This window comes from Protopterus annectens, chromosome 8.part0 (assembly GCF_019279795.1).
Source record: "Protopterus annectens isolate FY-2018-M chromosome 8.part0, PAN1.0, whole genome shotgun sequence".
In the NCBI taxonomy this organism is placed as follows: domain Eukaryota; kingdom Metazoa; phylum Chordata; order Ceratodontiformes; family Protopteridae; genus Protopterus; species Protopterus annectens.
Genome location: NC_056741.1, coordinates 842,124,891 through 842,151,562, shown reverse-complemented (window position 1 = coordinate 842,151,562; position 26,672 = coordinate 842,124,891). Strand labels below are relative to the sequence as shown.

The 26,672-nt window shown below is 43.5% G+C and overlaps 1 protein-coding gene across 3 annotated transcripts in view; it reads right to left on the bottom strand.

Annotated features, from left to right (window-relative positions):
- LOC122809098 overlaps nt 1–26,672 on the bottom strand; it is a 1,918,481-nt gene that overhangs the window by 1,414,750 nt on the left and 477,059 nt on the right. The window lies entirely within an intron of this gene.

Sequence of the window (26,672 nt, the reverse complement as noted above, 5' to 3'; positions counted from 1 at the left end):
GAAAGATTACATCAATACCAGAACTACCCTCAACTATTAAATAAGAACAAAACGATATAAGCAATGCATGACAAAAAGAAGTTATGCACTATCATAACGTTCCATGTGTGTTGTCCAATTTCACCTTTTCCTCATGGTTGGGTTCAGATCCTACCCTCGAATCTGACTCTACCATTACCAAATCTCGTAGTCACAAACTTTGAATGCACCTCATGCATTACCTCAGATCTGTTTGCTGATCATAGATATCAATATAGCTATATAAATATAGATATATAAACATACACTGAAAAGAACAGGAAAGCAAGATCCCCACAGCAATGAAAAATATACATAGTCCTCTGAAAGGAATCAAAGCCATTGCAAGGTAATATTGAATAAAAAAGGAAAGTATAATCCAGGCCATCTCAATCCATCAAAAGCCTCATTAGGGGGTTGGCGGGTGGGTTGTGAGGAAAAGGTGAAAAAGGACAACATACATGGAAGGATATGGTAAGTACATAACTTCTTTATGTGATGTTGTCAATTTCCGCCTTATCCTCACAGATGGGACAGAGTCCCTATCATCCTGTATCTTGGGTGGCTTAAGGGAGAATATTCCTTAGGACCACAGATCCAAATGCAGTTCTACCCCTGGGAACCAAATTCAATTTGTAATGAGGTTCATAGGTTCATAGGTTCATACTAGGCTATCTGCCCGAGGGCATTTACAAGCCTAGCCCATAGTTTTGTGGCTTACGCCACCCCTTTAGTATGGGGAACTATACCCATTATTTTGCTGTGCCTCTGTTGAGCAGTGACACTGAGGTAATCCCTGGGGTATATAGGTATAAAGGTATGGTGACTAGTCCATGTGGTTGCCACACACATATTGTCCAATGAAACCCTGGATTGGAAGGCAGAAGAGGTAGCCATAGCACTAGTAGAATGAGCTTTAGCAGGCCTGGATAATTGCTCATTCTGTGAATGGTAAATATAAGAAATGAACTGACAAAGCTATTTGGCTAAAATCACCTTGGACACAGGGAGACCTTTTCTAGTATCCAAAAAGGCTACAAACAACTGATAAGTTTTTCTAAAATCCCGTGTCATATGAAGGTAGAAACATAAATGTCTGTAAACATCTAGCAAATGTAAAAAATACTCCCCTTTATTTTGAAAATTGGAAAAGAAAACTGGCAACTCAATAGACTGATTCAATGCATTTTCTGAAACCACTTTGGGTAGAAAGGAATGGTTAGTACAGAGGGAGACTATATTCTTGTAAAAAATCAAGTAAGGTGATTGAGATAAGGCTTGCAGTTCAGAAACCCTTCTACCGGATGTGATTGCCACTAGGAAAAAGGTCTTCCACGACAGGAATTTCAGGTCACAGTGTGCTGCTGGCTCGAACGGGAAGCAGATAATATGCTTAGAATGAAAGTTAAGTCCCACGGTACAGTATAGTACAGAGGGAGACTATATCCTTGTAAAAAATCAAGTAAGGTGATTGAGATAAGGCTTGCAGTTCAGAAAACCTTCTACCAGATGTGATTGCCACTAGGAAAAAGGTCTTCCACGACAGGAATTTCAGGTCACAGTGTGCTGCTGGCTCGAACGGGAAGCAGATAATATGCTTAGAATGAAAGTCAAGTCCCATGGTAGACAAAGGTCTTTGTACAGGGGCTTTAAAAGAATTGTTCCTTTCAAAAAGGCTTTGCAGTGTTTGTGAGAAATCAATGAAGATCCATTTTCACCAGAATAGAAATTCAGTATGGCTGCTAATTGTACTTTAACAGTAGCTGCACCTTCAGTAAAAAAAAAACTGTGCTAAAAAATTCAAGACCATATGAATAGGAGTGGTGAAGGGGTCTATGCCAAGACTCTTCACACAACAAGCAAAATGTTTTCACTTATTGCAATAAATTTTACAGGTGAAGGATTTCTGAGATGAAAGAATAATGTTTTGGACAGGTGAAGAGAGAAAGGGTTACCTGGCTAATATCGGAACTGAAGCAGCCAAGCTGTCAACTTGAGATAGTCTAAATTCAGATGAACCATTCCGATTGGATGTGACAGGAGATCTGGAACTGGGTCCAGAATCCAAGGTTCCTCCAGAAGAAGAGGCCACAGGAAGAGGAACCAAATCTGTCGATGCCAGTAGGGAGCAATTAGGATTAATGTCTCTGTCAACAGATTGGCTTTCCGTAAGAAGGTTGGGATTGATGGGGTACAGGGAAAGCCATACAGAAGTCCTGGGGGGGGGGCAATCATGGAGGAGTGCATCCCTTGGGGACTACCCTAGAGGGGAATTAGGGCAAAATAGTTGCTGTACTTGTTGTTCACTGGTGAGGTGAAAAGGTTGCATCAAGGCTGGCCCCATCGATGGAAAATCATCTCTGCAACTCTTTGATTAAGAGACCATTCATGAGGCATTAGAATAGTCCTGTTCAGTTTGTCTGCTATCACACTGGACATCCCTAGGATGTGCGTTGCTATCAGGAAACGGATGGACGAAACTGCCCATTGACAAACCCTAAGAGCTTCTTGACATAGGGGTTACGATCTGGTTCCCCCTTGTTTGTTGATACACCAGACTACCAACATACTGTCTGACTGCACTGCAATGGTCCCTTGAGGGAGAGAATCCTGAAATGCTTGCAATGCCAGAAGTACTGCTCTCATTTCTAGGACATTCAAATGCAGACTGGCCTTGATGGGGGACCAGGTGCCTTGGAGTGCCTTCCCCAGATAATGCCCCCCTCACCCTTTCTGGGAAGCACCTGTGGTCACCTTGGTCTTGGGCTGTGGAAGAACAAATGGGTGACCCTGAGTCACCTAATCAGATTGAAGCCACCAGAGAAGGTCTTGTTTGCAAAGCCTGATGAGGTGAATCTCGAAGGACATGAGAAGCTCTAGGAAGGACCACTGCACTGATTGGAGCAATTTGGAGTATTCTCATGTGGTAACATGCCAATGGAACTAGAATGATTGCTGGGGCAATTGAACCGAGAGTCTGTAAGACTAGGCGAGCTGGTATCGAGTTCCTGAGAAGTAATAGTCTGACCTGGGATCTGACTGCTGTCAATCCTGAAAGTGGCAGCTTTGCTATCATCTGATTTGTATGCAGGATTGCACGTATGAACTTGAGGCTCTGTGTGGATTCTACAGATGACTTTTCATGATTTACCGTGATTCCTAAGAGTGCACAAACATCTAGAACATAGTCTCTTGCCCAAATAAGAAGATGCTTGGTTGGGGCAGTGATGAGCCAGTCGTCTAGATAGGAAACACCCAGAATCCTTGTTATTTCAAGTGAACTATTACTACTGCCATGCACTTGGAAGTAGTGAGTCCTAAGGGCAAACTTCGTAACTGGTAGTGACTGTCCCCCAGCCGGAAGCGCAAGTGCCTTCTGGACCGCCTGTCTATTTTTATGTGATAGTACGCGTCCTGAAGGTCTAATGAGCACATCCAATTGTTCTTTTCCAGGAAAGGAAGAATGGACTGAACCGTGACCATCCAAAACTTTGCCTTTTTTACTGACTTGTTGAGTTTGTTGAGATCCAGAATAGATCTCCAGTCCCCTGTTTTCTTTGGAACTAAAAAGAACCTTGAGTAAGTTCTGGACACTATCTGGCCTGGTGGGACTTCTTGGATGACTCTTCTGTGGAGCAGCTTTTGAACTTGAATAGCTGCCCATTCCCGCTGACTGGGTTGAACGTCCAGGATCCTCTTGGTTGTGTGAAGGGGTTGGGAAAAGGGGATAAGATAGCCCCTGGATATGATGTCCTGCATCCACTTGTCATTTACATTTTGCCAGGCAGTAGGTGCAGAGACAGTTATCCTCCAATTGCCTCTGGAAAAAGCAATCAGGCCTCCCTTCAGGATTACTGGAAGGGCTTACCAAAGAACGTTTATCTGGAGCCCTGGTTTTGCAGACGCACTCTGCTGCAAGGGCAGCATCTTCCATTACTGTTCCCCCCTCTGCCTTTGGGGGAACTCTCACCACAAGTGTCCTGAAAAGAACCCCGTGATTTTCTGAACCACATCTTTCTGCTGCCCCTTTGACCTTCAGACTAGGGTCTTTGAGGTGTGCAAAAATATGCTCACAGCAGACAGGGTCTTACTTTCCTGTTTACACCTAGTCAGTGTCTCTTTCACTTTAGGCTCAAAAAGAGATGTGCCATCAAAAGGAGCATTCAAGAAGAAAGACTTAAAAGGTTCTGCAAAATTGCAAAGGCGCATCTAGGCCTGCCTTCTCACAGATATGCCTGAACCCATTGCCCTGCATGTTCCAAACGTTGCATAGGAAAAGAGATGCATGGAAGCATTAGTGATAGAATGTCTGGTGGCGGACTAGGAAGAAACTGTATCTTGTGATCCATCAGCTACTGCTCCTTCAAGGCAATCTGAAAGCTCTTTGATCAGATCCCTCTGCAACCTAGTAAAGTGAACCAAGTAACTGTAGGGCTGTACAGCAAAGTTCACTGACGAAAAGACACGTTTCCCACATTTATCCATCGTCCTAGAATCCCTGTTAGGAGGACAGATAGAAGTACTGAGTGGCCTAGTGGGCTAATGGACTATACTCTAATTGACAGGGTTCTGGGTTTGAGACTTGACCAAGGGTGATTATTTTACACAGACAATCCTCTCCTTCTCCCACAAAACACAAATACATGCGAGAGATGCAACTATACGGCCAAACTGGAGGCTGAGCTCTCTCAACATAGGACTGGCAAGACCAGACAGGAGGAGAAGGTAACCACACACAATACATACCCAGTCACACATGGTACCATCACAACTTCAAATCCTACACATACTCACACAAAGACATACTCGGAGGCTCTGATCAAAAATTTACCAAAACAGCAGAGGCCACCAAAGCAGACACCCAAACAACTACCACCTCACGACCCAACACATGCAACACATAGACCACACAGTCAGAGTGTCAAACAGTCACAGCCCTTAAGGCCAAACAAAATGCCAGACACACTTGTCATTGGTGATTCCATAGTCAGACACACTGACGTCCCGCTCACCAGACTGAGTAAGGAGAAGGTCGCAGTAAGCTGCCTGTCGGGCGCTAGAATCCGTCACATAACGCAAGCACTAAGGTCTCTCAACAGCAGGTACAAGTACGACTCGGTCATTGTCCACGCTGGTGTCAACGACCTGAGACGTACCTCCTTGGACTACATGAAAAGGGACATCGAAGAGCTCTCTGATTATGTAGCCCAGGCAGGTATGACCCAGACCTTGAGCAGTATCCTACCTTCACCTAGAATGATGCCACAATACAGTGATAAGATGATCAGCTTTAATAATTGGCTTAAATTCTGGTGTCATTCAAAGGGGATCCAATGCCTGTCTGCCTGGGATGACATGCTGGACAAGCCACGCTGCTTCGCAAGGGACGGCTTGCACCTGTCACCCCTGGGCTTCCGGATATTGGCAAAGGCTTTTGCCACCCCCATAGTGCCTTTTTTAGGCAAGGCTCAAATTCTAAACCTACCACCCTAGAACACCAAAAAGGAAAAAAACTAAGGGTAATGCTGCTCAATGCCAGAAGTCTCACTCTCAAGATGCACGCACTTGAGGCCCTTCTCAATATGGAGAACATCGATGTCTGTGCTGTGACAGAAACTTGGTTCAAGGCTCCTGAGAGCACCCCAGCACTAACAGGTTTCACCTCATATCATGCGTTCCGGCCCCAAAATCCGGACAACACCAAGAAAGGAGGGGGGGGGTGTCCATATTCATAAAGGACACCCACACCTCAAGGTTGGTGGCAACGCACGATGCATCGGAGACCATCCAGGTGCAATTAACCATAGGCAAGACTGCTCTGCAATTTGTAGCATGTTACAGGCCACCCTCTCAAACTCAGGAACCTCACATGGCCTTCCTGAAAACATTGGAGGGGATAAATGTATCTCCAAACACCATCATACTAGGTGACTTCAACTACCCTAATATAGACTGGGAACACTACTCAAGCCTGAACACTCTAACCCAAAGATTCCTGGAGTTCATACACTCAAATGCCATGGAACAACTAGTCACCATCCCCACAAGAGGAGAAAACATACTTGATCTCATCATCACGAACATGGGATCAAAATGTTCAACACTGGAAGTATACCCCTCACTGGTGAGATCAGATCATAAACTAATCTCGCTGGAGGTCCTCATCCCGCCCCCACCTGAAACAAAAAAGACCACAGTGAAAAACTTCTCAAAAGCTGATTTCACACTTCTAAAAACTAGTGTGGTCTCCTTTAAGGCCCCTGAGCCAGTGGTAAACATTACTCAAACCGCTGAATCACTTACAAATGCCTTCTACCAGCACCTACAGGACTGCATGGATCAGGCAATCCCAAACAAAACTAAGACTCTCTGTACCAAAGGCAAGCGCCCAGTCTGGTGGACCCCAGCCATAAACAAGCTCTACAACAAAAGGAGGAAGCTACTACAAGATAGAGCAAAATCCTTGAAAGGTAAGACACCTTTGATCATTATAAGTAAAAACTAAGAGCTCTCATAAAATCATCCAAGGCAAATTTTGAGAGAAAAATCGCCAAGGACTCTAAAGACAATCATAAGGCCTTCTTTAGCTATGTTAGAAACCTAGGAGGAAACTCCCAGATATGCTCAGAATTAGTTCAAAATGATGTGAAAATTACTGAACCTACACACATTGCTAACATACTGGCTGACAGGTTCAGTGCAAACTTCTCCCCCCCCAAAAGGAGAGATATCTATTCCAGAGGATTGTAGCCCCCAAACATCTCCAACGCCCAGGTGAGAACTGCCCTCACTAAGGCAAAAACACAGCATCCATGGGACCGGATGGTGTCCCCGGCTGTGTGCTTCATGAACTCAACGAGGAATTAAACCCACAGTTAGGACAGCTGTTTAATCTTAGCCTCACCTCAGGATATGTACCCAAGGAGTGGCGACGCACTGTGGTCCCACTTCATAAGGGCGATGCCTCCACAGACCCTGGAAATTACCGCCCATTAGCTTGACAAGCCTTATCTGCAAAGCCATGGAGAGGATCATAATGGAACTCATAAATAAAGACATAGGGAACTTGCAGACTTTGGATCCAACCCAGTTTGGCTTTGTCAAAGGCAGATCCTGCCTCTTAAACTTGGTTGACTTTTTCGAGACAGTCACCAAGGCCATTGATGAGGGAAAGGCAGTCCATACAGCCTACCTCGACCTGGCAAAGGCCTTCACACAATACCCCACTCAGGTATCATCGAAAAACTCATCAGCTTGAATGTAAACCCATACATCACAAGATGGGTTGCAAACTGGCTAAGTGACAGAACCCACAGGGTCAGAGTTGCTGGAGCCATGTCAGACTCAAAGCCTGTCACAAGTGGTGTCCCACAGGGCTCAGTCCTGGGTCCACTCTTGTTCGGCATCTACTTTTCTGAAGTGCAAGCAAACACAGGAGAGTTATGGCTGACAAAGTTTGCAGATGACTGCAAACTGGGCGCTATAGTCGAAAACACATCTGACACAGATATCCTCCAGAAGGGCCTCACAGAAACGGATAACTGGTGCCAGAGCCATGGCCTGAAGTTAAACGCCAAAAAATGCATAGTCATACCCTTCGGGAAAAACAAGGTTACCCCTAGCTACCATATAGGTGGCAATCCACTGAGCACAGAAAAAGTCATCAGGGATCTGGGGACCCAAGTTGACAGTAGCCTTCGCTTGACACTCATGTTGCTAAAGTAGTTAGGAAAACCTTCTATATCGCCCACCTGATCATGAAGGGATTCACATCTAGATCAAGGGAGGTCATCGCCCCTGTACTCATCACTCATTAGACCTATGATTGAGTACAATGCCCCGTTCGGAATGTATCTGACCAGACACCTGCTGCAGCTTGAAAGGCCCCAAAAGTTCCTCACCAAAAGGATAAAGGGTCTCAAAAATATGTCTTATGCTGCCCGACTGAAAGAACTCCAGCTCTATTCAGTCTCATACCGCTTGCTCAGAGGTGACCTGTGCCTGACATACAAGGCCATGTCAAACCCAGATTTGATGAATATGCTTCACCTCAAAAAATCTAGATCCCTCAGAACCACAAGGGCGGGAGACTTAAACCTTGACACGGTTATAAATAGAACGTGCTGGAGGGACAGATTCATCACCCAGAGACTCCCTATGCTGTGGAACAAAATCCCAGTACATGTGAGGCAGAGCACCTCGCTGGCCTTGTTCAAGAGGAATCTTGACCAATGGATGGGAGATCGCAGATATACCCCAGGGATTACTTCAGTGTCACTGCTTGACAGAGGCACAGAAAAATGATAGGCATAGTTTTTATTCAAACTAAAGGGGTGGCAAAAGCCACATAACTATGGGCTAGGCTTATAAATGCCCTTGGGCAGATAGCCTAGTATGAACCTATGAACCTATGAACTAGTCTCTGAGAGTTCCTTTTTGATTGTTGCTGCCACAACCATGGCATCCACTGCAACCCCCTTGGTCCAAAACCTTTTGTCTACAGGCAACATAATGAACTTATTTTGTCTCCGAGTGGTAGGCTCAAGAGAATCCCATGCCTTCTTAGAAATTAATTCAATAAGTTTGTCTGAAGATGGAGTCAGCCAAAAGGAGGAAAGTCGAGAACCAAAGGCCTTCAGGTATACTAAATCCACTGGAAAAGAAAGTACAGTTGTGTACACCTACCATAAATGTAGATGTTCGAGTGTCTTCACTGTTGCAGTCATAACTGTAGGGTGTTCCTGCCGGCAGGCAGCCCGAGGTCGGCCAGAATTCCAAAGTCTGGGTCGGCGGCTGTACCAGCAAGTACCCTGACGTCAGAACGCAGAGGTATAAAGCTGACAGCCGACACCATCTTCTCCAGCCTTTCTTGCCCCAGATGTCAGAAGCCCCCCCAAAGAAAACCCAAAGGTGTTCAAAAAGGAACACAAATACACCACAAAAGAAGTGGAAGACAGAACAAGCAAAAATAAGAGGGGACTGGTGGGAGGGAAATGCCGACTGCAACAGTGAAGACACTGGAACATTTATGGTAGGTGTACACAACTGTACTATGTTCTTCGTGTTTCACTGTTGCAGTCATAACTGTAGGGTAGAATCCCAAAGCTGTGAATGAGGGAGGAGGTTATGTAGAAGAAGGGGCAGCCAGAAGACCTTGCAAAACAGCAGAGGCAAAGCCTGCCCTAGACTTAGAATACAAAGGGAGATTATAGTGCTTAGAAAAAGTATGCACTGAACTCCAAGTGGCAGCTTCCAAAATGTCCTTGGTAGGAACTCCTCTGAGAAAAGCTGCTGAAGTGGCAGCTGCTCTAGTAGAATGACTTCTAACAGTACCTGGAATCTGTTTCCCATAGTGAGAGCAACAAAACCTTATTCCATGAGCAATCCATTTGGAAATAGTTTGTTTAGAAATAGCCTTACCTAGAGAACTGGAGGCATAAGAGATAAGCAATTGATCAGATTTTCTGAAATCTTTAGTTTTGTCCAGGTAAAATCGTAGTTGTCTGTGTACGTCCAAAGAATGTAAGATCCTTTCCCCTTTATTTTGAGGATTTGGAAAGAAGGTAGGAAGGTGAATAGTCTGATTTAAAGCCACTTTAGAAATCACCTTAGGCATAAATGTAGGATTGGTCCTCAACGAAACTCTGTCTTGGTGGAAGATAATATATGGTTCCACAGCCATGAGAGCTTGCAACTCTGAAACTCTTCTGGCAGAAATCAATGCTAATAAGATAGCTGTCTTCCAGGATAAGAACTTGATATCCGAAGCCGCAGCAGGCTCAAAAGGAGGCAAAGTAAGTTTCTCCAAGACATAATTAAGATCCCAAGCAGGAACAGGAGGAGTTCTGGGAGGTCTTAAATTCTTAGCCCCTCTCAAAAATTGTCTCACCAGCTGGTGAGAAAAGATGGGAGGATCAGTGTTGAAATGAGCCGAGATAGCAGAAGCATGAATTTTGATGGAGGAAAAAGAGAGGCCTTTAAGCAAAAGGTCTGAGAGGTAAAGTAAAATGGAGGAAATATCAGGCAAAAGAGGATCAGAACCTCGATCCTGCATCCAAATACAAAATCTTTTCCATTTTGAAGCATAAGATTTTCTAGTGCTAGGTCGCCTAGCTTCTAAAAGAACATCCAAAACTTGTTTGGGAAGAGAAGAAGGAATCAAAGGCCCTTGTAGAGCCAAGCTGCCAGGCATAGAGTCTTGATTTGAGAATGTAGCATCTGACCCTGATGCTGGGACAGAAGAGAAGGGATCAGAGGCAGAATCCAAGGAGGTTCCAAGAATAGGTGTTTTAAAGTTGGATACCAAAACTGCCGAGGCCAATTTGGAGCTATCAAAATGATAATCTTGGGTTTGTCCTGTTTTATTTTCAGTAACACCCGAGGCAGAAGAGGAAGAGGAGGGAAGGCATATCCCGAAAGATTCCTCCAGCTGAATGACAGGGCATCCACTTTCCAAGCTGTTTTGTGGAAGGACCTGGTGCAAAAGAGAGGCAACTGATGATTGAGATGGGATGCAAACAGATCTATCTGAGGACAACCCCAAACTGCCGTAATCCTGCTGAATAAGTTGGGGTCCAGCATCCATTCGTGAGGATCCAAAAGGTTTCTGCTTAGGCTATCTGCTAAGAGGTTCTGATTTCCAGGAATGAATTGAGCTTGAAGATGCAGATTCAGATCTAGAGCTGTGTCCCATAAATTCATGGCTAGTCTGCAAAGGGGGTAAGAGTGAGAGCCCCCTTGCTTGTTTATGTACCACATGACTCTGGTATTGTCTGTACGAATCAGAAGAGGCCCTGGTTTCAAAAGATTCTGGAAGGCTAGAAGAGCCTTTTGGACTGCCAACATTTCCTTCAAATTGATGTGCCAGAGAAGATGCTTCTTTGTCCAAGAGCCCTGCTGGCAAATGTCTAGAAAATGAGCTCCCCAAGCATAATCCGAAGCGTCCGTGGTTATGATCTGAGAAGGCTGAGGTAGACGAAAGGGATTTCCTTTGTTCAAAGCACAAGCCCTGGACCACCAAAGGAGCTCCTTTTGGAGGCAGGGAATCAGTGGAATCATTGTGTCCAGACTGTGGTAATGCTGAGACCATACACTCTTTAGGTACCATTGAAGTTTTCTCATATGAAGCCTTGCATTTGGAATCAACAGGATGCAAGAAGCCATGTAGCCCAAAGCCTGCAGGAATTTCCTTGCAGTGAGCTGAGTTAAAGTTGCCAAGGTTTTGAAAATTGAAGCCAGCTGTAATTGTTTTTCTGGAGTGAGGAAGGCCATCTGTAACCTTGTGTTTAGAAGCGCCCCCAAAAAGATCATCTGTTGAGAAGGAATCAAATGTGACTTTTTGTGTTCACTGAGAATCCCAGTATTAGGAGAAGACGTTGAACAAAATGCAGATGTTGAAGTAAAAGGTCTTTGCTGTCTGCCTGAATAAGGCAGTCGTCCAGATAGGGGTAAATTTGAATCCCCTGGAGTCTGCAATAAGCTACTACTGGAGTCAGGCATTTGGTAAAAACTCTGGGCGCAGTAGATAAGCCAAAGAGCAGTACAGAGAATTGGAAGTGCCTCGAGCCTGCCTTGAATCTGAGGTATTTTCTGCGTTCTTGCCTGATGGGAATGTGTAAGTAGGCCTCCTTTAAGTCCAATGTCACCATCCAAGCATCTTGGGAGAGCATTGGAAGAAGTTGTTGTAGAGTAAGCATCTTGAATTTTGGTATTTCTAGAAAGGTGTTTAATACTGAAAGGTCCAGAATAGGTCTCCATGAGCTTTGTTTTCTTGGGACCAGAAATAGTCTTGAGTAAAAACCTTTTCCCCTCTCTGAAAGTGGAACAGGTTCTATGGCTCTCATGGCCAATAGAGCGTCCACTTGATTTAAGGCCTCTGACTATTGTTGTTTTGGCAGATCGGGCCATCTGATAGACCTTGGCAGAGAATGAAAGTGGAATTTGTAACCTCTTAAAATCACATCTAACACCCATTTGTCTTGGGTTATATGAGTCCAATTTTGGTAGAAAAGAGAAAGTTTTCCTCCGAGAGGGGCTTCCAGGCAAGGAGGTCCTGTAGCCCAACTGAGAGAGTCATTGAGCTTGCTTCCTTTGTGATTGAGATCTGTCTTCTCCCCTTCTAGGTGATGAAGCAGTCCATTGTCTGGACCTATAAGAGGCCTGAGCCTGTGCCCGACCTCTGGAGCATCTATATCTTCCCCTTTGAGGACTGTCAGACGTGGGAAAGGACCAATTCTTGGAGGGCCAATTTCTAGTAAATCTAGGAGGCTGCACTTGTAAGAAATCTTTAACAGTCTGCATAGATTTCGCTTTATCCTCCATCTTCTTAATAACCTCTTCAGCTTTAGATCCAAACAAAACATCATGCTGAACCGGAGCATCTAATAATTTAGCCTTAACTTGTTCAGGTAAATTCTGCTCACAAAGCCAAGCATGTCTCCTGATAACAGTACCAGAGGCTGCGGCCCTACAAGAGGCATCAAAACCACAATGTAAACCATGTTTGCTAACTTGTTCAGTTGCATGTAATACATCCTGCAATTCCTTGTCCTCTGCACATGCAGAAAAGGAGGAAAGTTTTAGTTTTAATACAGATAAAAGAAATTGCTGGTACTTAAACATATGAAATTGACAATTTAAAGCTCTAATGGAAAGAGTAGCAGAAGTATACACCTTTTTGCCCCATCTGTCCAAAGCACGAGAATCCTTTTCAGAAGGAATAGGATTTTTAGCAGAAGTGGCCTTAGCACCCTTGGGACCCTGAGAAATAGTTTCAGGATCTGCAGAGGAGTTCTTGAACAAAAATTGATGGGAATCAGGAACTCTGTAAAATCTATCAGGCTTAGAAGGAGCAGGAGGGAAAGAATCTGGAGTCAGGTTAGCTTCAGAAAAGGCATCATCCACAATATCAAGAACAGGAGGAATAGCCAAAGGTCTGTGTTGTGGGAGAAGAAGAAAGTCCCTAAGCCTCTTCTTGGAAGCAGAATATTCCTGACCTTCCCAATGGAAATGCTCTCTCATTTCATGCAAAGTTTCCCCAAAGGAAAAATCCTCAGGGGGAGAAGCAGAGGGAATGGAGTCCTCTGCATCAGAATCCTCATAAGGAGGGAAGGAATAATCCTGTCCAGAGGAAGAGACTGAAGAAACAGAAGCCTGATCAGAGGAATCATAAAGAGAATCCTGCCTAGGCCTTTTTTCCAGAGGGGGGTGAGAACCCCTAATCATAGTAAGCAAATCTTCAGCCATCCTTAATAATTGCTTCTGTGTCTTGGGAGCTGTATCCGAAGAAGCTTGAGTAGAAGCCCTTGGCTTTACTGGAGTCTTTGAAGTAATAGTGATATGAGAAGGCCTGAAAACCCCTTCAGAAGCCGGTACCTGCACAGCAGTTCCGGACCCATCTGAAGGAGCAAAGTCCAAAGGTCCTGCAGCAGAAAGAATACTGGGCCTAGATGGCTCCCCATGGGAGTCCGTGTCGGCCATCGGTTCTGAAGGGGCTGACGACAGGGGCTGCAAAAGCGCCTCACTGACGACCGCCGAACCCGAAGCTGACTCCGGCTGCACGCTATCCTGTTTGGACCTCGGAGGCCTATCCTTGTCCTTGCGTCTTTTATGAATTCCGGTTGCCGGTAAAGTATCTGAAGACATTTTGTAATTGAACCATCTGCCAAAATAATTCAAGGCCCAATCGTACCGACGCTTAATAGTATGAGAGTTAAACCTGGCGCAAAACCGACAACAAGAAACGTCGTGGTCTGGGCCCAAGCAAGGAAGACAGTAAGAGTGAAAATCTTTATGAGGTATTTGTTTCCCACATGATATACAATTATTAACTTTTTCTGACATCGGAGGAGCAAGAAAAAAGTTTCCCCAACGGGGTACTTAGCTTGAGAAGAGAAGAAGAAGACTTTGGACAGATGACAAGCAAAAAGCATTGTTCGGGAATCCGCCAACCAAAAACTTGCGAGCTGCTTTCCACCGCACGGCAAGAAAGACTGGAGAAGATGGCGTCGGCTGTCAGCTTTATACCTCTGCATTCTGACGTCAGGGTACTTGCTGGTACAGCCGACACCAGACCCAGACTTTGGAATTCTGGCCGACCTCGGGCTGCCTGCCGGCAGGAACACCCTACAGTTATGACTGCAACAGTGAAACACGAAGAACATCTGCTGGACTGCCAGCCAACTCTCAGTTTCAATAATTCAAGGATGTCTCCAAAGAAGTCATTGTCAGGAGGTGACCGTGGTGAACCCCCTCCTTCATCGAGGAAATATCACTCTACACAGGAGTCCAAATGCTTTCTCTTGCAAGTCCTCTTCCTAGGGATCTTCTTGATGGGATACTCCAGGGAGGTTTCAGAAGAGGTGGGGGTACTAACTGTGGTATCCTGAGGCCCAAGTTCTCACTGTCCCCATGGAAGAGATGGCCCAGAAGGAAGACACTTTGGTTGAACAATAGGGGTCTGGAGATCTGAAGAAGAATCCATCCAAGAGGCTGGGGAAGCCATAGCCCTGTTCAGCACCCCAAAAGCAGTCTGCTCCCAAACCAAAAGGGCCTCCGGAACCGAAAAATAAATAGTCAGAGCCATCAACCCCATGGCCCGAGAAGACAGCATGCCCGAGGATGAAGCCAGAGCCGAACTCACCTGAGCCAAAGCCCCAAGAAACAGGGACTGATCCAAAACCCTTGGAGTCAATACCCAATCCCCGTCCCCACTGATGAGAAATGACTCAGAGAGTCCTCCAACTCTGACAGAGCAAAGGAACTCAAGGAAAACGCCTGATCCGAAGGAGAAGTCCTCCAATCAGAGGTTGGATGAATCTGGATGTTCAGATCCCTCGGCTCCGAAACTTGTAATGAAGTCGGAGGAGGAACAGGAATCGAGGCGGGAGATTTGGCTGGTTCCAAAGCTCAAGGATTTGGATCCGATAAAAGTCTGGTCAGAGCCTGAGTACTCAGGAGCCTTTGAACCACTCTGTCCACATCATCAGAGAGGCTTCTGGTAGACCGAGAAGATAAGGCTGGTGACCTAGGCCTAGATCTAGGAAGTGAAATAACTTTACTCAATGTCAGACTGTCAGTCCAAACCAATCTCATAGGAGCCGAAGGCCCCGACCGCTCCAAAGATCTATTTGATACAGCCTTCACAGTACTCTGATCCGAAGACCCTGTTGGATCTGGTGGTCTACTTTTCTTTTCTGATGGTTCCAAGGAATCTCTTGGAGCCGAAGAATGCCATTTTTTTGGATTGGTCTGACTAGAGGATAAGTAGCTGGAACCAGCAATTGCTTCAGAGAAGTGGAGAAGACCATTCAACATTAATTTGTTCTTATGGTCAACCAATGCCCTTTGGTTGAAACTGTGACATATTCTGCAGTTTTCCTGGAGATGCAGTGCCCCCAAGCAATATATGCACAGTGTGTGAATCATTTAAGAGGCATTTTCTTGCCAAATTTCTCACACTTAAAAAAACCTAACGGTTCTTCTGGTTTGTCAGCCATGATATAACAGAACGACTCTGACCACAAACGCGCACAAGAAGAGCACATACATGATAGAAAAAGAAGGAATTAGGTTTTAACTTTTTTTTTTTAAAGAGGGAAACAGAGAAGAAAAGACAATTAGAAATAATGGTAGTGAGAGATTTAGCGACCTCTGTAGAGGGGAGGGAAGGGCCTACCAGCAATGGTAGGGAACATTACCTAAAGAGGTAGAAAAATTGAAATTACAGGGATTTAGAAGATAACAAAGAGACAACTAACTTTAGAAAGCAAAGTTATGAAGATAAGAAATTATAATTCAAGAAAATAGCAAAAAAATTACTTAGCTAAGCCCAACAGCAAAAAAGCGACCAACATTCTTCACGAAGCAGCAAACGAGATCTGAGGTAATGCCTGAGATGCATTCTGGGTAATGTGGAGGTGCCCAAAAGCAAAGTTTGTAACCACGAGCTTTGGTAATGGCAGAGTCAGAACCGAGGGTCGGATCCCAACCAAACCGTGATGATAAAGTGAAAATTGACATCACATGCTATATTACAAGATTTAGTTATGTTCCCAAGTAAAAACTACAGAAATGCAGTTTTGATTGTTAAAATAAATTAAAGCAATCAGTAAAGTAAGGGCTATTATCAAATAATAGCACACAGTTGCAGATAAGTATAGTTATATGTTAACCAAAAACAAAAGGGGATGAACCAAACCACAGCAGGCAGCAAATAAAAAATAATTTCATTTAATGGTAACAAAAAGCAGTAGCTGAGGACAACCATCTTGAAATACTCATTTTTCGTTTTTTTTTTTTTAAACAAGAAACATCTTTATTAAATAATTACGTATGACATAGACAACCTTACATTTATATAAAGGAAAACAAACCACATTGACACAATTCCAGTTGCAAACATTATACATTACAAACCATGTTGACACAACTGTAGTTGCAAACATTATACATCACTTGTAATCTATCCAGTCATTGTCAATTAAACATTACATAGCTCATTCAAATCCTGCCTTCTTTTAAACCTAGTTATTCCACTGCATGTATTGTTCCCACAATTCCCTTCTTCCTATGTAATTTGCTCCTACCCTTTTCTAAAGATCCCAATTCCATTTTTTTTATCAATGTACTACATTCGCTACATCTAGTAAAGTTGTTTTAGACTTTAATTTCCATTTTCTAGTAATTGCTTTTTTGGTAGCCACCATAATTAGACTCAGCAAGGCCTTACTATGTCTAGGCAATTCCGATTCTGTATCATAGCCCAGAAAAATCACTTCCCTAGTTACACCAATGTGCTCACCCAGTATCTCTGACAATGCAGTCTGCAGGGAATATTTAAAGTCTGCCAACTCATTACATTTACACTCCCAGAAACTATGTTCCCAGTTACCTCTTCCATCCCCATCACCCCCATCACACCTCCAACATTTGCTGTCTACCTGAGGAAAAATTCTCTGGAGTTTACTTGGGGTATAAAAATATCTATGCAAATACTTCCAAGCAAAGATCTTTAATCTTCTAGACTTTGTTGTATATTTGGGAGACATACATATGTCCCCCATTGTTTCTTTGTGAATTGCTTATTTAGTCTCTCTTCCCAATCCTTTCTAACCTTCTCTGATTGATATGTATAGTTATCATGCAATACTTTATATCCTCTACTTATTATTAAGTGTTGGTAAATGTCTCTGTTCTTTCTTGCGTATATTGGGAGTAGCACTGTATTTGTTCATAGGTTCATAGGTTTATACTAGGCTATCTGCCCTAAGGCATTTATAAGCCTAGCTCAGAGTTTTTGTGGCTTACGCCACCCCTTATGTTAAAAAATACTGTGCCCGTTAGTTTGTTGTGCCTCTGTCCAGCTTTTTATTTCTCTACTTGTGTGTGTTGTTTCACTTTCTTTTGTAATCTTAAGAACTGAGCTGATGCATGAAATTTCATTTAAGCTAGACGTGTGTAGTTCTAAATGACAATAAAGTTTACTTTGACTATTCATTTTTTGAATGCCAGTTTCTGTTCTAGATTCTACTAAAAACTCTTATCAGTGCTGGTCTTTCATTTAGGATCTTCCTATTTCTTTCTCTTTGCTTATACTATGATTTTTTATTTATTAGTTTATTTATTTGATATTCGGTGTTAGCCCAACCGACCTGAAGCCCTTTTTCAGCAGAGGCCCTGGGAGAAAAGCTACACGCTTACACAATTTCAAACAAAAATTACAACAAGAATAACAGCAAAAAATTACAACAAAAATTAAAGTGAATATACGTAGTAAAAGTACATGGTTAACAAACCAGAGAGTATATACATTATTACATCAATAAAATTAAGCTGTACAGTCCTATCATAGAATAAGTCTTGAGTACTTCAGTAAGGATGTGCAGTATAAATGCTGTAAAAAAAGAGATAACATATTAGTTGTAGAGTATTACTGAAATAGAAGAAAGACAGTGGGATAGGTGAGACTGACGTGATGAATACTGGGCGATCCTTTAAGGAGGGAGTAGTTACAGTGGCAGATCCTTATCCTGTTTAGATAGTTTTTTAGTAGCAGTTTTAAATTTAAGAGGGTGACTGGTATTTCTAATGTCTAAGGAAGGTTTGTTCCAGGACTGGGCTGGGAAGTAATAGTACGGATTTTGTATTTTTGTTTTAGGCTTGTAGATTTGGAGAAGGTTTTGTTCGGAGCTTTATAGTAACCTTGGAGGGGAGTAGAGGGAGATAACTGAGGTAATGTTGGGACAGAAAGAGGGAAAATACAATACAGAATTAATTATTTGAAGTTGAGTGAGAAACAGCTGGTGAGGAAATTCTAGCCAATTTAATTTTTTTAGAGCAAGGCAGTGGTGTGAGTGGTAGAAATGGTCTGCTGGAAATCTTGCAACTTTATTGTAGGTGGATTCAAGTTTTGTTAGAAGAGTGGTTTGAAGGTTATCAATAATTTGTGAGCCATAGAATAGGATGGGTAGGAGGCAGGTGTGGGATAGTAAGATTTTAGCTTTATTGGATAAAACATTTTTGTTCCTGTAAAGGAGTCCAAGTTTTTTGTGGATTTTCTTTAAGTTGCTGAGGACATGCAGCTCAAATGTGAGATGGTAATCAAGGATGACCCCTAATAGTTTGGTGTGCGATTCAACGGAGACAGGGGTGTTGTTGAGGGATGAGGTAGAAAAAGAGGATTTAAGATGGTTCATATTTTTGGGGATGAAAAGTAGGAGCTTAGTTTTTTTTTGGGGGGGGGGGTTTAGAATAAGCTGGTTCTTAGTGAGCCAATTTTCGATGGATAAGAAGGAAGTCTGTGTCAGTGTATTTAGGTCAGAGAGGGAATCAGCTATGGCGATAACTGTGGAGTCGTCTGCGTACTGCACCAGTGAGGACTGGAGGCATGAGGTATATAATAGATTTATAAAGATATTAAACAGTAATGGGCCATGGACTGATCCTTGGGGTACACCCATCTTGATAGCAGAGCAGGAGAGGTAGCAGAGAGCCATCTGACAGTGTGGAATCAGTCAATGAACCAGGAGATAGTGGATGTGGAGAAGTTTAGTTCAGAGTGTTTGTGCAGGAGGAGAGGGTGGGGAATGGTGTCAAATGCCTTTGAGAGATCAAGAAATAGCATGCGACCAATTTATTAAGGTCTCTGGCTTGGGATATCAATCCTTGATAGGAAAGGCAATCTCTAACTTGCAGTCCAAATAAATTATTGGCATCTTCCCATTCTATTACCTTTCCCTCTGTAGTTATTTGCTCCCAATACCTTGGTTCCTTTGTCAGTTTTGTCCAATAAATTCCAGCCCCCTCTTGCTTATTGTCTGTATCCCTAATTGCAATCATCCCTATCGGCTGAATCTCTTTTCTTCATTTCCTGCGTTGGCTTAGTTCTTAGAATACTTTATGAATGTAATATTCTGTATGACTGTTATTCTCCACAAGGATCTGCATCCAAAAATCTACTCTTTCCTTATTTCTTGACTTACCCCCTGCTTTATTATCATCGCTTTCCACTTTGTGTTATGTATAAGAGCCTTAAATGTGTAGCTATCTGGCAGCTAAGGAGATGTGGGAGGAAACGAAACAAAAGATAATACAAAAACTGAGAAACTGGTAACACTTGTTTATGGATGTAGTCAGTAATAATATTCTGTATGATTACTGTTATTCTCCTTAAAGGTCTGCAGTCAATTTTTTTTTTTTTTTATTTGCAGTTTGTTAACCAGGAAAGTCCATTGGGCTAAAGTGAGCCGTTTTCATTGGTGGCCTGGGGAGAAAAGCTCCATGTGAATACAACATGCGTACAGTCAAAATACATATACATACAGCCAAAATGCATTTACATACAGCAAAAATCTAAGTATAAAAGTACAAGTTTAACAAACAATATAAAGAGACAAAAGGGTAAAAGAAATATAGAATCAGTAGGGTTGATAAGGTTTTGTGAACAATTTTTGTATACTAACAGATGTAAATGTGTAATAGTTTAAGCTTTATAGAGTAGAAGGTGGGAGGGAATGAAAAATAACAGAGTATGAAGAGAAGGGGGAGGATAGCTAAGTTAGTGTTAGGTAGGGTGCAGATAGGTATAGATGATGGAAGTTGAGGTGGAAGTAGAGGTACAGTGCAGAGTTTAGGAAAGGTGGGAGCAGGAGCATTTCCGTTTGGAAGAGAGATGAGATGAGGTTTTGAAGGTAGTGTTGTTCTGGGAAGTACGAATATGGGGAGGGAGTGAAATCCATTTCTATGCGAGGGAGAACGACAGAAGGAGATGACCAGGAGTGTGTAGGGGCTTGTATACCTTGAGTAGGTTTTGACTGTTAGACCTGAGGGAACGGGTCAGGGAGATGCATGCTGAAGGTAGAAGAGAAAGAAGAACAGTCTGAGGGCTTAAAGATGAGTTTATGGGCAGTAGAAAGTTGGATATAAGATAGATAGTTAGGGATCTCAAGCCATTTTAAGGAGTGTAGAAAGCTGCAGTGATGAGAGGAAGATTTGGAGCCTGTACCAAACTTTGCGATTTTATTATAGCAGGATGTTAGCTTAGATTTGAGAGTGGCTTGGAGACTGGTAAGGATGGGAGCATCATACATGAGGGAGGAGAGAAGATAAGTAGTGGAGAGTGTAAGTTTAGTCAAAGGGGTAAGAAAGCGATTGTGGTGGTAAAGCATACCAAGTTTTTGGTGGGTTTTCTTTATAGTAGTTTGAAGATGATTATCGAACTTAAGTGTATGGCCTGATTTAAAGCTACCCTGGAGACTACCTTAGGCATAAATGACGGGTTGGTTCGTAGGGAAACTCTGTCCTGATGGAAGATGAGAAAGGGCTGCACAGCCATGAGGGCTTGTAGTTCCGAAACCCTACGAGCTGAGGTAATGGCCAGAAGGAAAGCTGTTTTCCAGGACAAATATTGCAAATCTGTTGAGGCAGCTGGTTCAAAGGGAGGCAATGTTAATTTTTCTAGAATGTAATTAAGATCCCAGGCTGGTATTGGTTGTTTCCTTGGAGGTCTTATATTCTTAGCCCCTCTGAGGAACTGTCTTAAGAGTGGGTGGGAGAATAATGGTGGATCAGTGTTGTATTCAGCAGAAATGGCTGAGGCATGGATTTTGATGGAGGAAAATGAAAGTCCACTGTTCAACAGCTCAGCTAGATACTGTAATATCTGAGGTAAATTCAGTTTTCTAGGATCCTGGCCTTTTTTCTCATTCCAAGTGCAAAACCGTTTCCATTTTGCGGAGTAAGCCTTTCTAGTAGATGGCCTTCTGGCCTCCAAAATGACATCCTGCACCTCCTTGGAGAGTAGGGTCTGTTGTGGTGTTAAGGAATTTTCCATGCAGCCAGATTGAGTGTTTTCAGCTGACTGTGAAGAGTTTTGTAGCTGTGCTGAGTCAGTAGAAGAGGCATTAGAGGTAGGGTCCAGGGAGGAGAATGTGTTAGGCTCCTCAGGAGTGGGTACCAGTGTTGTCTTGGCCAGTCTGGAGCGATCAGTATAATCTTCGGTCTGTCTGCTCTTGCTTTCAAGAGCACCTTGGGCAGAAGAGGCAAAGGTGGGAAGGTGTAAACTGTCCGTGCTGCCCAACTGAAAGAAAGGGCGTCCACTCTCCTGGCCTTTGAATGGAATGTCCTTGAGCAGAATTTTGTCAATTGATGATTCCTGTGGGAGGAAAAGAGATCTATGTCTGGCCTTCACCACGCTTGGATTATCTTTGTAAACACTTGAGGATGCAACTTCCATTTGTGCGGGTCTGTCATATTTCTGCTTAGATTGTCTGCCAGCGTGTTTTCCAAACCTGGCAGGTACTGTGCTTGAAGTTCGATTTGCCATTTCAGAGCCAAGTTCCAAAGTGACAAGGCCAGCCTGCACAGGGGGTATGAATGTGTTCCTCCTTGTTTGTTTATGTACCACATTACTGTGGTGTTGTCTGTTCTTATCAATAATTGCCCTGGATGCAGGAGGTCCTTGAAAGCTGTAATTGCATTTATCACTGCTAGCATTTCCTTTTGATTGATGTGAAGGTGCTTTTCCTTTTGGGACCATTTGCCCTGAATGCACCTGTCTGTCATGTGTGCCCCCAGGCGTAGTCTGAAGCGTCTGTTGTGATGACTTGATTTGCTTGAGGCTTGCAGAATGGTAGACCTGTGTTTGTTTGGCATGCTTGGGCCCACCATAGAAATTCCTTTTGCAAACATGGGATTAGTGGTATTATTGTTTCCAAACTGTGGCTGTGTTGAGACCATAGGTTTTTAGGTACCATTGAAGTTTCCTCATATGCAACTTTGCACATGGGATTAGAAGAATGCAAGATGCCATGAAGCCCAGAGCCTGCAGGATTTTCCTTGCAGTTAGCCTGGTACAATTTGCTAGTATTTTGAAGTACTGAGTTAGTTGCCCCTGTTTTTCTGGCGTAAGATAGGCCATCTGGGTGTTTGTGTCCAAGTTGGCACCCAGGAAAATTATTTTCTGAGATGGTGTTAGCCTGGATTTCTCTTTGTTGACTGTGTATCCCAGAGAATTCAATAACCGTGTTACATAAGCCAGATATTCCAGAAGTACGTGTTTGCTGTCCGCTTGGATCAGGCAATCATCCAAATAAGGGTAAATTTGTATCCCTTGAAGTCTGCAGTAGGCAATTACTGATGCCAGGCATTTCGTGAATACTCTGGGTGCAGTAGATAAGCCAAAGCGCAATGCAGAGAATTGATAGTGGATTGAACCTGCAAGAAATCTGAGGTATCTTCTGCAGTTTTGTCTGATTGGGACATGCAGGTATGCCTCCTTGAGGTCCAATGTTACCAGCCAAGACTCTTTGCCCAGCATGGGAAGAAGCTGCTGTAAGGTGAGCATCTTGAATTTTGGTACGAGTAGAAATGTGTTTAGGATGGATAAGTCCAAAATGGGTCTCCAATCGGTTCCCTTCCTTGGTACCAGGAATAGTCTGGAATAAAAACCTTGACCTTGTTCGTGAGTAGGTACCTCTTGAATAGCTTTCATGTCCATGAGCTTTGAAATTTGTATTTGAGCCTCTGCCCTTTGATTGTGTGGCAGGTTCGGCATGCCTCTCATTTTTGGAAGTGTGTGAAAATGAAATCTGTAGCCTCTGTTTATAATGTCCAGGATCCATTTGTCTGTTGTGATAATATACCAATTTTTTGAAAATAATGTCAGTTTTCCTCCCAAGGGTGCTGCCAGTTGAGACTTGCTTGGCATGCAAAGGGGAAAGTCATTGGGTTTGTTTCCTGTATTGTTGTGCACTGTCTTCGCCACCTCTTGGTGCTGGAGTTTGCCATTGTCTGCCTCTATATGATCCTTGAGATTGTCCTCTGCCCCTTGTGCACCTGTATCTATCTCTTTGGGGCTTGTCCGTGGCTGGAAAGGACCAATTTTTTGAAGGCCAATTTCTGCTAAAACGTGGTGGTTGTACCTGTAGAAAGGCTTTGACAGTTTGCATAGATTTAGCTTTTTCTTCCATTTTCCGTAGTATCTCCTCAGCATTAGTACCAAATAATACATCCTTTTGTAAAGGAGCATCTAGTAGTTTAGCTTTAACATGATCAGGCAAGGTTTGTTCCCTACGCCAGGCATGTCTACGAATGACTGATCCTGTAACAGCAGCTCTACTTGAGGCCTCTAGAGCATCATAGCCACATTGTAATGTGTGTTTACCCACTTGTTCTGCATTATGCATCATATCCTGCAACTCCTTCAAATCTGGTTCTTCAGGTTGTGACATTTTATTCCTTAATTGTGATAACAGAAACTGCTGATATTTAAGCATATGGAACTGACAATTTAAGGCCCTCATGGCTAGGGTGGCCGAGGTATATACCTTTTCCCCCCACCTTTCTAAGGATCTAGACTCTCTTTCGGAAGGTAATGGATTCTTAGCAGTAGAGGCCTTCATTCCCTTGGGGCCTTGAGAAATGGTTTCAGGGTCAGCATTATGGCTTTTGTAAAGAAATTGGTGTGAGTTAGGAACTCTGTAGTACCTATCAGGCTTGACTGGGGCAGGAGGCAGGGAATCCGGATTAAGGCAAGCCCCCGAGTAAACATCATCAAGTATGTCCAGGACAGGAGGTATCGCCAGAGGTCTGTGCTGAGGTAGCAAAAGAAATTCCCTAAGTCTTTTCTTGGAATCTGAAAATCTTGGCCTTCCCAATGGAAGTGTTCCCTCAAGGTATGCAAGGTTTCCCCGAAAGAAAAATCCTCTGGGGGAGATACAGAAGGAATGGACTGCTCTGCATCAGAATCTTCAAAGGGAGAGTGCGAGTGCTCCTCTTCATCAGAATGTTCTGAAATAATGGAGCCCTGGTCAGAAGAGGGAGAATCTTCCTCCACTCTGGGTCTCTTGTCCGGAGGGGGTTGGGAACCCCTGATAAGAGTAATTAAATCCTCAGCCATTTTGAGCATCTGCTTTTTAGGCATGGGGCCTGGAGATGGGCCCTGTGCAACAGGCCTCTTGGGATGCATGGCTGATTTGGACTTAGTAAAGGCCTTTATGGAAAAGGAAGATGAGGGTCTGAAGACACCATGGGTGGAAGTGGGCCTGTCCACATTAAGAGGCTCAACACTCACAGTGGCTTCGGTAGCTGTAGTAAGGGTATGTGCCAAGGTACCTGCGGTCTCAGGTACAGAAGACACCGCCAGAGAAGTGTCGTCGGTAGTCAGGGGCTGCGTAGGTGCCTCGCTGAGAACCGGACCACGTGTAGCCGGTTTTGGCGTGGTGTCGGTGGAGGCCGCGGACCTAGCGTGTCGGTCTTTGTCCTTGCGTTTTTTGGACAAAACGGTAGTCGGAGTCTCCGACGACATTTTATAATCAAAAGCTTTACCAAAATAGTGCTGGGCGAACTCCGCCCGACGCTTAATAGTGCGTTTATTGAAAGTAGCACAAAAGCGACAGCCAGAGACATCGTGGTCTGGGCCTAAACAAGGTATACAGAGGGAATGGAAATCCTTATGCGGTATTTGCTTCCCACAAGAAATACAATTGTTAACTTTGTCTGACATTGGTCTGAGGCAAGAAAAGTTTCCCCAACGGGGTACTTAGCTTTAAAGAAGACTTTGGTTTACAAATTTTCGTAATTTCAGGAGCTGGCCGACCGGCACTTGCGAACTGCTTCTGCTTCGGGCACCGCGCGGCAAAAAAGACTGAAGAAAATGGTGTCGGCTGTGTCTTATATACCCCTGTCGCACTGACGTCAGGAAAGAAAGCGACGACAACCGACGCCAGACCTAGACTTTGGAATTCGGCCGACCGAGGACCCACCTGACGGCAGGAGACCCATCTGTTATGACTGCAGCTGTATGCACGATGAACATCTATTGTGTTTACTATGGGCGGAAAGTTTATTCCATAGCAGACGACCCTTTCAGAGATGTAGTGATGCTGGCAATAAGTTCTATTAATATTATGATATAGATTTATATCCCTATCTTGGGTATTATTGGCGCTACCAGCAGCACAGAGCTGTTTACAGCCTTGTAAACTAAGCACAGGTCATCATGTCAAAATCTACAGGAGATGGAATACAGTGATATGGATTTCAAACATTCTGTGCATCTTAAAGAACTCGTACCTGAGATTATATTCCATTATGACTCTGATAAAGGAGAAGAAGGGAGAAACTGTAATTTTCTTGGGCTCTATGACAAAGCATCAAACACTCACTTCCCTGAGCTACTTACTATTCATCGAGACCACAGGAATGAACATTTCATTAAGCGAATGCTAATTTCGCCGAGTTTCACACCATCGAACTGACACAGCTGGCCAATATCACAGATGTTACAATACCTGGTAAATAACAAAAGTAAACAGAAAAGAACACTCACACGCACACACCACAAATACTGCTTCGCCATTCTGAGATTGCATTACAGTAGGGATCAGGAAATTTGCCCTTTTCCCCACTGTAGTGCGATCACAGAATTGGTACATATAATTAGCAGGGAGTAGGGATACAGAGGGGTTTGTCCCCTTGCAAATGCAGTTTCTGTGGTGTGTGCATGTGAGTGACAAAATTTATTCACTATATGCTGGCAATGGCTTCCAGGTCAGAGTAAGTGGTAAAAATGGAGATCAGCTCAGTCCAGTGCTGAGTATTATTCTTGACATTCCCAACGCATCTAAAAAAAAGATTTACAGTGTTCTTTGGATGATTTGACAACACTTCTTTAATACTTGGCATTGCAGATAGTGATCTTACACCAGAGTTGTTTACTTACCTTTTGGAAGCCAATTCTAGTGGTGGATGTTTTGAGATTATTTCATGGGGCCAGCACTTCTTCCATTTATTCTAAAGGCTTTGGGTTCCATAAAAGGGTCTTATTTTTTAAATTTGATACTGTTATTTATGCAGGATAGAGATACATGCTTTGCAAAAGTTTACAAGAGAGCAAAAATCATTGGTATAGACAGCCATATTTGCTATGGGGTAGAGAAAGTACAGTTGTACAAGTAATAAGAATAGATGTTCAAATGATCACTGCTGCAGTACTCTAAGCTACAAGGGTTACACCCTGCTAAGTACATAATAGCCAACCTGCTTTCAAAGTTTTTAAGGGACCTTCCAACCCGCCAAATTCTTAGTCAGCTTGAGCTGAGCTAAATAAAAGTCAGGTTTGGGTGTGAAACCCTTCCAAGCTTTCAAGTCAACAA